The sequence below is a fragment of the Berghia stephanieae genome, chromosome 4 (genome assembly GCF_034508935.2).
Source record: "Berghia stephanieae isolate SIO BIC M18660-M18661 chromosome 4, UCSD_Bste_1.3, whole genome shotgun sequence".
NCBI lineage: Eukaryota > Metazoa > Mollusca > Gastropoda > Nudibranchia > Aeolidiidae > Berghia > Berghia stephanieae.
In genome coordinates this window covers 40780738-40799556 of record NC_088363.1, presented here as the reverse complement: position 1 = coordinate 40799556, position 18819 = coordinate 40780738, and the positions used below count along the sequence as shown (strand labels likewise).

General features: G+C 36.3%; 1 protein-coding gene across 2 annotated transcripts in view; it reads left to right on the top strand.

The window, feature by feature from the left end:
• Nucleotides 1-6320: 6320 nt before the first annotated feature.
• Nucleotides 6321-18819, top strand: part of LOC144970576 (alpha-(1,3)-fucosyltransferase C-like) — a 106704-nt gene continuing 94205 nt past the window's right edge. For both annotated transcript variants that reach the window (XM_078910344.1, XM_078910345.1), the window contains exon 1: nt 6321-6494. The gene's annotated coding sequence lies outside the window, so the exon portion shown is untranslated. The remainder of the gene's footprint in view (nt 6495-18819) is intronic.

Genomic DNA, 18819 nt, shown 5'->3' with positions numbered 1-18819 from the left:
CACAGTGAGACGTCGAAATTTATTGCCTTGTGCATTTCGTGTACGTGGCAATATGAGTCCGGAGAAAAACGAAACAAAAACAACAACAACAACAAAAAAGGAAAGAGAACAAACTTTTATAGTCATAGTGTCTTGAATATGTGGGAGCGGAGCATCAGAAAGAGAGAGAGAGAGGGAGAAAGAGAGAGAAATAGAAAGAGAGAGAGAGAGAGAGAGAGAGAGAGAGAGAGAGAGAGAGAGATATTAAGGACTGCTTTGTAGCTACTTGCACCCGCACGATTTAAAAAAAAAAAATTTGGCTCCTATTTTTATTTTTAAGTTAAGGTTACGGCTTGGGACACTTTTGGTTTATGCAATATCGGCGTGAGCCGCAGGGAAAACATTCTTTCAAGGACTTTGTTTTTGAAGGTTTGATGGCACTTATAATAGTTATAAAATATTGAGGTGATTTTAGGGATAGTAGAAATAAAGTTATATTAGCACACGAGAAAAAATTAATAAGGCAAACGGAAATGGTTCAAAAAGGGAACAGATGTAGATTCCAATAGCGGACCATCCGTGTACTTAGTTTGAGATCACCCAAAAGTCTCACCAGACACAAGCACAAGATACAACTGAAACAGATAGACTCGATTACAAATCATTATACACACACAACAAAAAAATACAACCCTACATAAATTACAAAACAAAGAGGTGACTTACAAGGAGAGAAACCCCATAATCTACAAAAACTAACTACACAAATAACTGCTTTACTCTCAGCCAAGGTCTCCGATCAGGGCCAGAACAAAACCAAGTAATTTTATTCCAAGATAGGAGCAAAAACGTATAGGCGGGGGGGGGGGGGATGGGGAAAATGGCAAGTGATCTCCCTGTTCATGATTTGGGGGGGGGGGGGGGTCAATTACCACTTGAGGACAAATTCGCCATTTAAAAGGCCTACGTAGATAGCATATCATACACTCAAATGGGTGCAAATGCAAATTATTATAAAAGCTAACATATGTACCGTTTCGTTCAAGATCCCAGGCCCAGGCTAAACAAAATGGTCCCGAAGAACTGTACACATAGAGGTGACAGTAAATGACATGGAATCCAAATGGTCTAGTATAGAGGGAAAAAGTGATAGTTTAGTCAGGATGTTGACCGATGAAGAGTCCACCGAGAGGGGGTGTGATTATGACGTTTTGCGGTCGTTTTAATGAAAGAGAAAAATGTACACAAAACATAAAAAATGCCTGCAATTTTGGGTCACAGGTGCCTAAGAATAAACCCTAAATATGTCACAGCAGCAGTCTACCCAATGTATGACCACCAAGTATCAACTCACACAGACATTGAGACGGGGTTTCTCGCCAAAAGGAGATAAATACTAGATGGTTATTCATACTCATATTTTATCAAGACTCAGAGTCAGAGAGATGATTTACAAAAATAAAAAAAATAAAAAAATAAAAGTATCACTTCTCTGGGCAAAGTCATTTAACTATCTCTCTCCTACTATATGATTCCAGGCAGGGGGAGCCGCATGGTCTCAATTCTGTTCCAGAACAAGAACATGGAAAGAATAAATGATAAAAGGGCGATGGGGAAGACAGAAAAGTTTAGGGCCAATCAACAACCACCCAAGACAGTCAGCTTTCCCCTACCCTAAGGGGAATTCCACCCATAGTACTCCAGACGAGGACAAAATAGCAATGTCTATTGGAATTAATTATCCCCCTATATTCAAGTGGCTGTTCATGAATTCGAGAACAGAATACAAAGATGCAACGAGTGACATAAAATCAAAGTAACAATGGGGGAAAAGATTAAACAAATAGGTTGTATGTAGTTTGATTTCAGTCCAATATTTATTAAACGACCTTATTTCAAAAGGCAAGACAAAATGTAGTGAAAAGTGCATGGTAATAAAAAATACAACTATAATAATAATAATAATAATAATAATAATAATAATAATAATAATAATATAATAATAATAATAATAATAATAATAATAATAATAATAATAATAATAATAATAATAATAATAATACCGTAATAATAATGTTCAAACAGTCCATTCCAATTGCACTCAGATGTCAAGCCTGCAATTACCTGCTAACGCACCAAATAAAAATTTAAAGCAAAGGGAAACTAATTTGACAGAGAAAAGAAGTAGGTATAACATAGATCCAAGTGCAAAGCAATGTCCTAGCAGCTAGACTGAAAGCTCCTTATTGACAAATCAACTTTGCTATTCCGTCAAATAAACTGTTCTAACAAAACAAAAAAAACAAAAACAAAACATGTAGTACATGAACAAAGCAATATAAATAATAGTAAAGCTGCAGGAACTATCTTTCCTTGGCGATTGACGAACTGGTTTCACTGTGCAAACATTTGTAGTTGCCTATTTTGATCCTTAGACCCTCCCGATAATGCCGCTCATCATTCTTTATGAATTTATTTGCGTAGGATACAGTGCTGCCACCAGTTGCTTTTACCCACGTTTCACCTCTTCCTTTCCTTAGCTCAAGAACTTTCGGGAATTCATCTAATGTTTTAAACTTTCTTCCAACATACAAATCAAGCTAAGAACTCGAGGGTTCATGCGTCTGAGTAGCCAAATGATAGACAATGAACAATGGACTAGCTCTACAAGACAAAGGACACGGAATGGTTTTGAAAGAAAGGACGTTGAAAGATGACAAAGTCAAGACTGGGGCGGGTGGGAGGGAGATGAAGGCCTTAGGCCTTAGGCCTCAAGGTACGGGCGTGCTCAAGGCCAGTGATCAATGTGAAGAGTGACCAAATAGAACCTTAGATGGGCAAACAATGCTAAAACTGATCTCTTTGGAAAACTCATCGGTTTTCATAATCACAAAAATTCTAACCGCCTAGGTAAAATTAAAAATAGATATAAATCTTAATTTAAATTAATTGTAGAAACAATATTCTCTATGTGGCCAATTTTGTTCAAATTGGCCAGGCCCATGGTCATCTGGCAGCAAGCTAAGAATCTCGTCAATAATTGATATATCGGTATCGAGAATTGAGATCTATTTCAGGAGCCGGATTTCGAACAACTCTCAATCAAGACTTCCCGAGAGTAAATAAAACGCTGTAAATGATATTATTAAGCCGTTGAATTGCCATAAATTATATGCCTGTCCATTTTTGATGATGCCTATAATAGGGTCAATATCAATGTCTTCATTATCGATTAAGGTATCAATTATATACGATATTTGGTCCTTCTTAAGATTTTTATTTCCGGTGGACTGAATACACGGCTGTGTTTTCAGTCCACTGGTGGACTGAAAACACAGTTCTATTTACTAAAGGAACTGTCAGTCCTCCGGTGGACTGAATACACGGCTGTGTATTCATTCCACCGGAAGAAAATATAATTATACGGGCTAAACTGCTTGACCGAGCGCGAGAAGGCGAGGTGGCCGGCTGTTTTAGCAAAGCATAACTGTAACCGGGATGGGGTGAGTTAGGTGTTCGAACTCCTTTCTAGGCATAATATTTTCTATTTTTTAATTTTTTAATTTGTACTCCCTCAGCAAAAAATTCTTAATTTTCAACTTCAACACGTTGACACCATTCCTGGTGACTTGAGAAGTTTGAACGACATTTAACATTTTTTATTTATTTACTTTTAAATCACTTTTAATATTATTATTTTAATTTAGAACACAGTGAGACGTCAAAATGTAATGCCTTGCGCATTCCTTGTACGTAACAATATGAGTCAGGAGAAAAACGAAACAAAAACAAACAAACAAAAACAAAACAAAACAAAACAAAACAAAAACAAAAGGAAATCATAGTTATAGGGTCTTGAATATGTTTGAGGGAGCGTCAGAGAGAGAGAGAGAGAGAGAGAGAGAGAGAGAGAGAGAGAGAGAGAGAGAGAGAGAGAGAGAGAGAGAGAGAGAGAGAGAGAGAGAGAGAGAGAGAGAGAGAGAGAGAGAGAGAAGACATGATAGACAATGATCAACAGACCAGCCCTCTAAGCCAAAGGACAAGGAATGATTGTGAAAGAAAAAGATGTTGGAAGAAGACAAAGTCAAGACTGCCCGGGGCGTTGGGGGGAGGGGCACAGGCGTACTCGAGGCCAATGATCGATGTGAAAAGTGACCAAATAGAACCTTACTCGGGCAAAGAATACTAAAACTCTGATCTCCTTGGAAAAGTCGTCGGTTTTGATAATCACAAAAATTCTAACGGACTAGTGAAAATTAAAATAGATATAAATGTTAACTTTAAATTAATTATAGAAACATTAGTCTGTGTGGCCAATTTGATCAGGCTATCTGGCAGCCACGGTAAGAATCTCGGGCGCCCGATTTCGAACAACTCTCAATCAAGACTTTCCGAGATTAAATAAAACGCTGTAAATGATATCATTAAGCCGTCAAAGAGCCATAAATGTTATGCCTGTCCATTTGTGATGATGCCCAACCTACAATAGGCTCAGTATCAATGTCGTCAGTATCGATTAAGATAAGCATCGACGATAGCTGGTCCTTTTAAAATATTTTTATTTCCGGTGGACTGAATACACAGCTGTGCTTTCAAACCACTGGTGGACTGAAAACACAATTCCCTTTTTAGGATGCAATCTGGTAATGCCAGATTGGCGGATTTTCCGCCAAATTGGATGGTTTTTAAAAAATCATCTCGTGGCGGGGCGGATTTTTGATGAGTTGTATACCCTTTTTTTTAAAAAAAGTAAAAATATAGCAATCAAGTTTAATTATATCTTCCCCCCCTAAAGCGACATTCAGTGAATCATGAGGATGAAATTGATCCAGCGCATGAGGTGAATTTGGGGGATATCAACCAGGAATCGTCAGGCCTTTAAAAAGAAATAGCCGTGTATACAGTTATGTATATAGGTGAATAGCGTTTAGTAACATAATTTTTATTCTGATATAATATACTATTGTTGATTATAAGTGTATTCAATCAAATGTAGGATTTTGGGCAATAGCTCAGGTGAAGTAGGATAAAGTTGGCAGATTTCTGGCATAAAGTTGGTTGAATTTTTGCAAAGGTACCAGGCAACACTGAAGACATCCATTAGTCTTGGTCGAGCGGGTGCTCAATCAAATCGTCTAAAATCAAGCGGGTATCGAGCTGGTGACGTCATCGAGCTGTGATTCGTCTGAAGGGAAGACTGGATTAACCCATGCGTCAGTCGCAGTACAAAACCGCAAATTGAGCTAGGGCGAGGTGACTTGCTCAAGGCCACACAGCGCAGCGGCGGGTAATTGAACTCGGTACCTTTCGGGTGCGAACCAAAGACCGTAATGCTGAGTCACTATTGGTATCGAACGGCAAAATGTTTGATATCGTTTGATCTGATTCGAAAGACTCAATCCCCTCCACTCGCTCGTCTCGGCTCGTCTTACCCGCTCGCTCGATTAAGCAGCATTTTGATCATGGTTTGGCGCTCGAGCGTCGATCGGGTAAAAGTGATCGATTAAACCAACACTACTATACTTGTTGTTAACAACAAAGGTTGCCAATTTGGCAGATTTTCTGCCAAATGTCCTTTTTTGGGGGGGGGGGCAGAATTTGAAGTCGTCTGGCAGAGAAAAATCGGTTTGGCAGATATTTGGCAGATTTTATTTTCCGAGGCCTAGGGATGAATGTATAGGTCTACTACACGTTTTTCATGGCAATTTTTATGTATTAGTGATTTTTTTAAACTTGGGGAAATCAAAAAAAAATTATGACATCGGCCTTGAGAATTTTTTGTTTAACAAAACTGATGAGTTTTCAAAGGGGGAGGATAAATTTTAATATTACAGTTTGGCAGATTTTTGTGGTATTTGGCAGATTTTCAAAATCCAGTTGGCAGAATGCCTGAAATTAATCTGGCAACCCTGTTAACAACAAGAGATGAAGTAAGGGTTCCCAATTTGGCAGATTTTCTGTCAAATGTCCTTTTCTTTTGGCAGAATTTGAATTCGTCTGGCAGAGAAAAATCGGTTTGGCAGATATTTGGTAGATTTTATTTTCCGAGGCCTAGGGATGAATGTATAGGTCTACTCCACGTTTTCCATGGCAATTTTTATGTATTAGTGATTTTTTTAAACTTGGGAAATAAAAAAAAAAATTATGACATCGGCCTTGAGAATTTTTTGTTTAACAAAACTGATGAGTTTTCAAAGGGGGTACTATAGATAGTACGGTTTGGCAGATTTTTGTGGTATTTGGCAGATTTTTTTTTATCCAGTTGGCAGAATGCCTGAAATTAATCTGGCAACCCTGGATGAAGTGAGTAGTTGTTGCCTCGCAGTCTGAATAGCCTAAGGCTTGCTGTCTAGTCTTCTGACTGACATCCATTGTACGTGGACGATTTCGCGAGGAATTAAAATTTACGAAATACTTTCAAACAGAACTTTTAAAATTCTTCAAGGATTGTCTAGTACCGAATGTTCTTTTTTAAAGAAATCAAATGCATCTTCAAATCTAAACTGTTTTTGACGGTAGGCATTCATTAAGTTTTATTTTCTTTCCAAACATATGATGGTGGACAGCGCTTAAAGTTAAAGTCTTATAAAAGGAGCTAAATTAGGGAGTTAGCAAAAAATTATAAGTGTAACTCACGCACTTGAAACCCATGTCATATGAAAGAGCTGGCAACACTGATTACAAAACAGTTAGAAATTTGTCTCTATCTTGATTAGAAATCTTGTTAAGTCAGTTCAAATTCAAAGTCTGAAATTTCAGACTGGTTTTTATTTTTACCCCAAAATTACCATTGGAAAGTTGTGACCGAAATCGCGTGCCGTTAATAATAAATGGTTAAAACAGTCAATATAGAGTTCTTATTAACATATTGTATACAAAATGTTCGACTTATCGAGGGCACTGCATTTATATTAATAAGAGGAAGATACAAATTTCAAATACGCTGTGATTATCCCCAGACACCTGTCTGGGGATAATAAAAATTTGTTATCCCCAGACACCTGTCTGGGGATAACGAATTTTTATTAAACCCAGACGCATATTTGAAACTCCGCTGTTTTAAACAATTATCCACATTCCAAAATATGGAATGTTTCCAGATGCACATAGAAATAAGGAAAGTTAATAAAATATCTATAAAAACATAAAATTAACCAACATTAAAATTAGTTGTTACTACATATACACAATATGCGTCGACTTCGAAGTAGGTGTCATGGCCGAATGGTTTAGTCGTCTGCCCTGGAAGCTTGACCATAATCGACGTTGTGGGTTCGAATCCTGGTAACGTCACTTTAATTTTTTTTATTTTATTTTTTTTAAAATTCCGTCTTCTTTTTACAGAACGTTGAAAGGGATAAATGTCCCATCCATCCTCCCCCCACCTCTTTTTTTTTATTATTAAACTCTCTCTCTCTCTCTCTCTCTCTCTCTCTCTCTCTCTCTCTCTCTCTCTCTCTCTCTCTTGTTTTTTCTAGTTTCTAGCAAATATATTCGTCCCCACTCCGATCTCAAATAGTGTCTAAAAGAATAAATAATTAAAAAGCAAACAAACAGAAATATTCAGAGAGCGACCAAATAGTCAGATAGAGGAGAAAAAAAAACAATAATTGTTTTAAAAATAAAAACAATAATTGTTTTAAAAATAAAAACAATTTAAGAAATTCATGCTCAGAAACGGAACATTTACATAAAGGTTTAGCAAACAAAAAACTCTTAGGTTTAGGTCAAAATATAAAAAAAAAAGAAAAAGAGAGATTTCCCTCGGAGCAGGGAATAGTGTTAACAATAATAATAATAATAATAATAATAATAATGATAATAATAATAATAGTAATAGTATGATAATAAGAGTATTAATAATAAAAATAATACTATTATTGATAATAATATAATAATGATTATGCTGGTAATAGTAATAATAATAACAAATATTACAATTATTATTATTATTATTATTATTATTATTATATTATTATTATTATTATTATTATTATTATTATTTTTATTATTATTATTATCATTGACCAAAACAAAACAAAAAACAATAATAGATCTAGAGCAAATTAAATAATGAAATAATATTATCGGAGAAATAAAAAATTCAACTGATTAAAAAAAAACTCTTGCTCGGAACTCGGAACAAAAGTGAAAACAATGAAAATCAATTGGGAAGAAAGAAAGAAAATTTAAAAAAAAAAAATGAGGGGGGGGGGGGGGGGGGGTGGGGGGGGCGGTCGCGACTGGGTCGAATCTGTGCAGCTAAAAGGAGTAAAATGAAAGGTGGCGTTACCCACTGAGCTGCCTATCCACACCGCTATCGGAATATTTTAAATTCATATATGAGCTAAACATATTTCCACCATTTTTGCTTCCGTGTTTTGGTACGGTAGTTATTTTCATCTCTGATTCGAATAAAAATATGTTGTTGGATCTAGTTTTGTGGACGTGTGATACTAAATTGTATTGTCTTGTGCGAAGCAGACAGGAAAATAACAGGTGTGGGTTTTGGGCTTTGGGCGAACAACACCATGGCCTAGGAATTCGTCCGCGACATAAAGATTATTCCCGGTCGTCCCCAAAATTGTGGCCAGAATGAGCAAATTATAGAAACAAGAGATGATCAATAAAGTTAACAGGAAGGTTGGTAATGAAAATTTAAATGGTTGGTGGACTATGAACAGATTTGATGATTAACAACTTTCTTCCTGGTTGAAAATAAAAAGTCGAATTGCCAGTTTGACGTTTTCAGATCAAATTAACAAAAGAAATTTCATTGATCCATTTGCTTTAAAATATTTTTTTTTAAAAAGAGCTGGATTTGACATTTGATCACTGTTTACTTTCATCTTGTGTTAAATATCACTTGATATATTAACTGTTTTGGGACACAACCACTAGTATTTTTTCCAGAATATTTGGTATTTTTCACGCCTAGTTTGGCATTTTGCATAAAATCTTTCTGCCCACTTGCTACATGCGTCTGGGATAGTATCCTCAGACAGGTGTCTGGGGATAACAAAAATTGGTTATCCCCAGACACCTGTCTGGGGATAACGAATTTTTATTATCCCCAGACAGGCGTCTGGGAATAATGACAGCCTTTCAAATAACACCTTATTAACTTATTACATAATATGACGCAAATGTTACATAATTAATTTTAAAAATCGGCTAGACATAAAAAACATAATTTTCTATATAACTTTTGCATTTATCCCCAATATCTCACTGAAACTTACTATTACTAATAATTCCCCTCTTTGATTTAATACATGAATAAAGAAGGGTTTGAGTTTGAGGCAGAATTTCAATGAAAAGACATAAACATGTTGCGTAATGACATAATGAGTTTAATTTTACCTCTGGCAATTTATTTGCATAAATAAAATGGCAGAATGGAAAAGTTCAAATAAATTGAAAAGGATTCACACAAAGGCAGTTTGGAAGGAAAGTTCTGGCTTTTAAAAATTCTGCTAAACCACTTTGGGTGTATATCATTATCATTTGGATTGACAATTAATATAATTTTATTCCCCACCCCGCCCACTTCTCTCTCAATATCTGGGTTGTCAAGATTTATAACAAATAGAACTTCTTCCCATCATTATTATTATTAAGACTAAGACCTTTAGAATGTGAATACAAATGATAACAAATATATCTAAATATATGGGAAAGAAACTTGATGGCAAAATGGAATAAAATTAAGGAAGTGACTACAGTAAAATTACTTTAAACCGGAAAATACCTTAAACCGCAAAGAATTGAATAAATTGTACTATTTTCTTCATTATCTTTGTACTAATTCTTACGATGAACCGAATTACTTCTAAGAAGGACTTTCTTTAAACCGAAACAACTTGAGAGCACCTTCCCTTTTTCTCTCTCTATTTTTCTTTAAAAATTCGGGAAGGTGGCCCCACATAATAATGCCCGGCGATATTAAAACAAAGAGCGTAAGTATAAGATGAGGGTGAGGGGTGGGGGGGGGGGGGGGGGGGGGTAGGTAAACACTTCAATCACTGCACTTGGGTTTGGCCAGCACCACGATCGCAGACTGGAAAAGGAAGACAACGGGTGACTGGCAGGCGAAAAATGAGGAAAGAGGGGGAGTTGGGGTGTAGAATCACGCAAGCGAGATGTTCTCGCTCGTGTGTTGATGCTTTAGAACTGACTGGATTTTCAACACGACAATAAGGAGAGGGGTAGTTGACAACTTACCAATAACATGCCATTTCATTTCCACTTTGATTGAATGTGTGTGTGAGAGGAGGGGGAGGGGTGGGGGTTCTGTGTAATTAGGCCTTTGAACCTAATGGCTTTTCAACAAAAGAGAGGTGTGTAGTAGACAGCTTAGCATTGACACGCCTTTTCATTTCCATTTCACTTCACCTCTGAGTAGCTGCACATCGTTCATTATCAATTACCGCACAAGAACTTTCGATCTTATTTTAGCTTTACATTTTACTAAAAGATGTCTAAAAGAAAGCACTGTGCTTACACGTTGGAGTTTAAAATCAAAATACTATGTGAAGTCGATGAAAATAAAGTTGATCAAGACGGAGATATGTAAAAAACACGGCATCTCGAACTCAACTCTTTCAACAATTTTGAATTGAAAACGAAAACCCCCAAAATATTTTTAAAACCCACCAAAAAAAACAACAAAATAATAATAATAAAATTAAAAAATAATAATTTTTAAAATGGTTACGAAGACGGCATTTATTCAACAACTACATTTAAGGGGAAACCCATGATACGATTAAATGAGCAAATTTCTTAAATAGTTACTACCCTTGAAAAACATCGCAAAACGGGAACTTGCTTTAAACCGAAATGGTTTAGAAGGTCCCCAAAATTTCGGTTTAAAGTGATTCTACTGTATTTCCCCGAACGCTCTGGGAAATAAACCTGAACTCTATTTCTCCAGTTTTACGGTTTCCATTCTTGAGATTTTTTGGTTACATACCCATTTTCGCAAGTTTGGCGACATCTTTCATCATTCTGCCATTTCTATGAGGACTGGGAGAAAGCCTGTTCTAGACCTAGGTAATTGAAGAATGAAATAAGAAATTAAAATGAAAACTGAAACAAAAAAGAAAAGAAAATAATTTTTGTGTTGGACGGCTGGCAACTTGCATTCTCTCTTTTGTTTTTTTTTTATTATCAATAACAAAGAAACAAACAAAAAAGACCATATATGAAGATGAAGAAAAAGTCTGGGACCCTCAACATAAAAGGCTATTCGGATTGGAGTCTGAGGAAAATAGAGAGTTCAGCATTATTTTGCCGAGCGTTCTAGAATTAGAATTAGAGTTCAAGTTTATTTCATCGGCCGTTTCGAGACATAGAGTTCAAGTTTATTTTCCCGAACGTTCGGAGAGATGGAGCCGGCCTAAAATTAAAGCAATTGGTATTTTTAAAATATCGATATTATTAATATCGGATTTTACAAAGAACAGTAATATACAACATTTAAAACCCTCTCGTGTTCAGATTCTTTTTGGGGGAGTAGATAATGAGTTCCCTATGTGGCCATGTCAATCATGTAGATATCCTTTGATGATATAAGCCTACTCTTTGATATCTGTAGTCGCCTTTTCGTTTTCTACAGTACAGTCACTCATGGCTAAACTCCGCCCAGAAACGATTTGATAGGTCCGTCCATCACCAAATTTCAAACTTTTGTTCTCGTGAGTTCTTAAGTTTTTTGACCGAAGAACGATTGGCTACTGAGCATATTGACCTTTCAACGATTGGTCGTTCTGGCAGCTCACGTGTCAACAGCCGTCAACAATGAATTGAATCATCGTTGAGGCAGTGGAAGACGGCCATGGAGTAGTTGCGTCACAATCGCCACGTTGATGAATAAATTACCCAGGCATGGTTGATAGGTAAAAAAGCCAAATTATGTTCTAGTTACATTTGAAACAAACAAAGTATATCACTGATCTCGTCTCTTTGAGATATAAAGAATGATATAAAAATCAAGAAAATCGGCCGATAAATAAAAAAGTTGCTAAAAAGAGCTAAAATAAAAGCAATTTTTAAAATCAAATTTATTCGTAAAACAGTTGGTTTTCAACTGATTTTTATGAAACAAAGACCAATGTACTTCTTTTTTCAAGCTGATTTCAGCAATGTGACTTTCAAATTCCTCAGAATTATATTTTTTACTTTTAGATTTTAGCTTTTAGGCCTACTCAATAAGGTGTTATATTCCTTGCATAACAATAGCGTAATACACCGACGGGGAGAAGCGTCTTTGTTTCGGCCAGCTGGATAGACAGCCTGTGATTGGTCGAAGTCTTTAAGACGCTTGATTCACAATTCTACACGAATGGACCCTAGCGGTCTATCAAAGAGGTGTAACAAATTTATTTACCGACTATTTTTCTTGGTGCTAAAATTACAAAGTAATAATTTCGCATCAGAAAAAATAACTCTGAAGTTCCTATCTCTTTATTACAATAAAATTGATACATCGCATGACAAAATCGACCCACACATAAGGGGTATAAATTATTCAGAATATTTTTAAAAGTTTACAATAGTTGTCTTCAAAGTCATTTTTCATCACCAAAGTCGTAATTTTTTACCGATTTTTACAAAACAAAGTGCAATGTCAATGATTTTCACCCGCAAATAAAATAGGATCCAAATCGCAATTTCTGAAACATATTTTCTTTTCTGTCGGCAAATTTATAAAAATCAAAGCTGAAAACACACTGCGGCAGTGACAGGGCCTGTCTACTACCCCGCCCATGAATATTTGGCCGTTGTTGGTTTTTGTCGGGTTGAATCTTAAAGAGTTAAAATAAAATCTTTAAAATTCCCATTTAAAAAGTTGGAAAGTATGTATTCAAAATAAAAACATAGTAAATAACAGTGCTGAAATTATTATGGGCTAAATTAAAAGTAATAAAGAACTAAATTAAAAGATAGCGATATGGATATCTATATCGTCGGGCAGCCATGATGAGAAGATATTATTGAAAAAATGGCATTTCGGCGCTGAGTTAAAACATGTCTGTGCATAGATGTAGGACCCTGAATTTGGCATGAATAAAGTTTAGATGTTATTCTAAAACCAAGCATTTTTATTTTATAAACACACGCTGTAAATAAAAACATAAACGCATTTGAAAATTGCCAAATTTTAACTTCATCATATAACTCCTGAAATTTTTGAAGTTTACAGTTTACAGTACAGCCTCGCAGCATATCCCACTTTATTCCACCCTTATCTTGGAAAACCCTATAATTTCTTAGTAAAAATGTAACCATTGAATAATGCTTCAAATCCGTGGTATAAAATATGTATTGAACGATTGCAGAATATTTTCGCTTACTTTATTGGATTGAATGGTCATCGAAGATATCACTGCCATGCATCAAAACCATTAAAATTCACCACCAATTCCTTATTCTATCTGAATAATCTGCTGCTGACACCACCCCCCCCCCCCCCCCCCCACCACAAACACACTGAATAATAAATTTATCGACAACAGATAAACATCAACCTTCAATGTTATGATTGTCAAATTGATTAGAAGGAGCACAGCTTTCCATTCTATCTCTGAAAGTAATAAAGCAAAACAAATATCACTCATACATGACTGGAGCACAATTTTAAACTTTAATAAATAGATACCTTCAATTTCATCATGCCTTCATTGGTGCACATTGATAATACACAAGCCTGTGACTGTTCTAAAGTCCGAAGTAGGGATATCAGCTGAGTCAAGTCTAATATAGGGGCAAAACAGAACTTTCTCTGAGCTCCTTTTCTGCTTCCATCATCAGCCCGTTGTCCCCCTGTGTTTACGCGAGTCCTTTGGAGACTATTCAGACTCGAGTCCGAATTGCCACTTCGGAAAACAAGATTATCAAACTTTGAAAGAAAAGTCACACAGCTCTAGCACACAATAACAAAAACATAGTTGGCACATGTCTGGACTAGCAGTCGATTTTCTAGTGCCAGACTACTTGAGAAAAAAATGCCAAACAAATTTTACTGAACTATATTTCAATTGGTCTAAGTCTAAGTAAATGCCAACATTTTATAGGCATCACATTTTCTAGTAAATGCCCGTAGAAGTACAATCTTGAATTGCTTATCCCATTTCAATGGTAAGTCTAGACAAGGCTTTAAAAAAAGTTAAATAAAAATTGCAATAAAAAGGTACCAATTTGGATTCTTGTGAGTGACGTCTTGCCTCTGTTTATAGGGTAATCCCCTTGGAGAGATGTGCAACTTGAATTCATTGAAAAATGAAACATTTCTAAAAATTAATTATTGGTTATGAAATATCTAAGAAAATTACTTTGAAAGTTGGAATAATGGTATTCTTTCACGGGTGTGGATTTATTAAATCGGAGTGTATATTCGTCCTTCAGGTCGTATTCTTAAAAAGTGTCTAGCTGACCTTCAGTGCTTATGCAAATGAGGTAGGCGTGAAATACGCACAAGGCAATTGACGGAAAGGCCCTTGTTTATATTTGTGACCCATCGTCTCAAAACGGTATTATATCGGAACGAACCACATGCTTAAAAGCCGAATTTAATCTTAAACTGGTCAAAAATATAAATTGTTGGCATTCGAACCATAAAATATGGTCGCCATTCTCCTCAATAAATCATATAAACTCAAAATAAGTCTAATATTTCTGACTATAAATTAAATTTTCAACATCTTGACAAACCCGACTTAATGCCGTTTTGAGGCGAATGGGCACATTTGTCATCGTATTTTTATATGTGTTAAATTCAAGGTTATTGCCCTCCCATAGATCGCATTGTTATTACAGTGACCTATATATGTCACTACTTTCGTGGCTTTTTGTGTACGCCCATGTTATCTATGTAATTAACTGGAATTACAAAATCGAGTGTTCAGTCCTACACGTCTTCACTTTTTTAACGACTGTTGAAACATAAGCATCGCTATGAGTATGAGTAGAAAAAAAAGCATATTATTCTCTCTCTCTCTCTCTCTCTCTCTCTCTCTCTCTCTCTCTCTCTCTCTCTCTCTCTCTCTCTCGCTGTCTTTCTTTCCCTCTGTATTTCTCTTTCTCTCACATTCGCTTCGCTCTCTCTCTCTCTCTTTCTCTCTCTCTCTATCTCTCTCTCTCTTTCTCTTTCTCTCTGTCATATTTTCCCCCTTTTATCTCTAATTTCTTCTCTCCCTCCATCAGTCTCTTCCTTTGTATTTTCCTCTTTCATTTCTTCACTCTCTCTCTCTCTCTCTCTCTCTCTCTCTCTCTCTCTCTCTCTCTCTCTCTCTCTCGCTGTCTTTCTTTCCCTCTGTATTTCTCTTTCTCTCACATTCGCTTCGCTCTCTCTCTCTCTCTCTCTCTCTCTCTCTCTCTCTCTCTCTCTCTCTCTCTCTCTTTCCTCGTCATATTTTCCCCCTTTTATCTCTAATTTCTTCTCTCCCTCCATCAGTCTCTTCCTTTGTATTTTCCTCTTTCATTTCTTCACTCTCTCTCTCTCTCTCTCTCTCTCTCTCTCTCTCTCTCTCTCTCTCTCTCTCTCTCTCTCTCTCTCTCTCTCTCTCTCTCTCTCTCTCTTTCTTTCTCTCTGTCATATTTTCCCCCTTTTATCTCTAATTTCTTCTCTCCCTCCATCAGTCTCTTCCTTTGTATTTTCCTCTTTCATTTCTTCACTCTCTCTCTCTCTCTCTCTCTCTCTCTCTTCTCTCTCTCTCTCTCTCTCTCTCTCTCTCTCTCTCTCTCTCTCTCTCTCTCTCTCTCTCTCTCTCCTCTCTCTCTTATCTATATATATATATATATATATATATATATATATATATATATATATATATATATATATATATATATATATATATATATATATACACTAGTAAGAAGCCCGCAATTTTGCGGGGAAAGAACTATTATCATTCGATATTATACCCACCATCATTTAATGAGGGCAGATTGGTAAACAACGTTGTCTGTGTAACTTGGTACATCCTCTGTTGATTTTTCTGTGTGGCCCAAAATTAAGTGTAAGCCACTATATAGCCTCTGACCCGTGACACAGCAACATACAGTTGTTCGTGTGTGAAAACAGGTTGTGGTAAGAAAATCAACTGCTAAAATAAACCTGAAGTAACAGACGTGAGCAGAGTTGAAAGACGATCCTGGGATCGAGAACTTACCTTACATTACAGTACCCTGGTGATCATGTTTGGTGGCGTTTTTATGCACCTCCGTTGGAGGTGTACAGAAACGCACCGTTTTTATGCACCTCCGCTGGAGGTGTACAAAAACGCTCCGTTTTTATGCACCTCCGTTGGCGGTGCTGGTTGATTAATGAAAATGTTGCTGCTTGAAGCTCGAAGGAAAAAATAACGATAAGTGTTGAATTGTAAGCCTCAATTTAATTGTCGAAGACATACTGTGGGCGTTTCTGATTTCCCCTTTATCAACAAAACACGACGAAGAAGACACTAAGGACGAATGAGAGATGTGTAGTGTAAATGGCGTAGATAAGGTAAATAGACATAAACAATGATGGGACAGGAAGTTTTTGAAAAACAACAAAAGAAGAAGAAAAATACCCCAATAAAATTACAAAGACGCGGTAAACGAATAAACTGATGATAACAAAATATTATATATAAATGCACGACGATAACACATTGAATGGTACCGATGTTGTTTTAAAAAAAATATATTATAATAATAATAGTTATTATAATAATAACAATAATGATAAAAATAATGATAATAGATTAGTTTGAGGTTTTAAATATGTCCAGTAACTATAACAACAAAAATGATGTCTTTCTCAATAAAGTAAACTTTTTTTTTAATGTTCACAATGGGATTGAACCCAGTACTTTCAAGGTTAGAGTCTGACAGCTTATCCACTGCGCTACGGAGCCACCTGACTGTTCATAACATTTAATAAGGTCTTTCTAAAACCTTATATTTTACATTCAATGCAACTTCTGTTTTCTGGTTTTAAATTTAGATGTTTTAGATTATTATTATTATTTTTTAATTTATTACCAAAAGGAATTACACCTGGGTATTATCCACCCGAAACCATCACACTGAAAGCATCATAAGGGCAATAATAATACTTGATGTCATTAATAGATGAGAACTGTTGAAAACTTAGTGTAGATCTGAATTCCGTAAAGTACTTAAGTGAATACATTATTTCGAATGCAACGATTTGCGTAAAAACGCCAAACTGACAACTTTTTACAGTGTCCAGATTGGCTGTTTTTGAGATGTTAATGTTAGTGTCGTCGGTACGTATTTTATGATATAATCTGTTTGACTCAACGAACTTTCAAACTGACTTTAAATTATAAAAGGAAATCAAATTATCTGTTAATCTATCTGCAGGGCTGAGAATCTTCGGATTTCCGCCTAAATGGTGGTTTATCTCCGCCCATCACCATCACTATTCCGCCTTTTAAAAAGGCTCACCACAATCACTACATCAACATCCCTATCACCCCTACTTTTACAACCACCACATGTACTACAACAACCATGACATCATCATTTCTATCACCATTACTACTACAACCACCACCACATCATCATCCCCACCACCACTACTACTACCTACAACCACCACCACATCATCATCCCTACCACCACCACCACTACAGCTACAACCACTACTACTACAACTACCATCACATCATCATCCCTACCACCACTATTACAACAACCACCACCACATCATCATTCCTACGACCAATACAAGTACATCCTCCACCACCACATCATCCCAACTATCACTACTACAACCACCCCACTTCATCCCTACCACAACTATTACAACCACCACAAGCTATCATTCCCAACACCTCTACAGCTACAACCACCATATCATCATCCCTATCACGACCCTACTACTACCACCATCACATCATCATCCCTACCTCCATCTTTTCTTACTACTTCTACAATATGTTGTAATTACACTCTCAACTTTTGAAATTCCTCCAAGTGGTGTCAGAAATTATTGCGAGACACATTTTTGATTGCATCTCAGTCTCAGTAAATTTTTAATGAAATTCAAATTTATACGTTATCGTCACATAGATAGGTCTTGAACTCCATTTTTGTGACCAGTCATTCTCACCCCTGAACCATCATGACATCATCACCATCTCTACCACAACTACCACCACTACGACAGCAACTATCACATCATCATCAGTAACACCATCTCCACAACCACATCATCACTGCCCTCATTGTAATCAGTACCACCTCTAGTGCAAGCACCACTCTCACATCATCTTCCTAGTGGGATATTTTTGACGTGCATGGATCAGAGTTGCTTTTCTGCCTTTGTCTTGGCTTGACCCTTTTCCTGGCCGGATTCATTGGCACGGAGGGAAACAATTAAATGTATAGTCGTTTTTGGGAGATGATATGTTTGTCCTCGTATATCATCTCTCTTTTGTGTGACGTTAGATTTGTTATTCTAAATTTTGTATTTTCTCTCATAAGGATTCTGTGCTTGTGTCTTGGTGAGACTTTTAGGTGACCTCAAACTAACTACATATATAGTTTGATCTTGGCGTCCGTTTGTGAGCCAGTCACTTTTTCTCCGGTGCTTTTGATCTTACTTAAATCTTTTTTTTTTTTTTTTTACAGTCGTGCCGCTGAAATGACCTACAAACATATACACGTGCACGCAAAAATCAATAAAGTTCACTCAGTTCTTAAGTCTCGTTAATTTTTCACTTTCATTTTTCTGTAATCAACACTACATTCACTTTGAGATCTCTCACTCCCTCCTCTCTCTCTCTCTCTCTCTCTCTCTCTCTCTCTCTCTCTCTCTCTCTC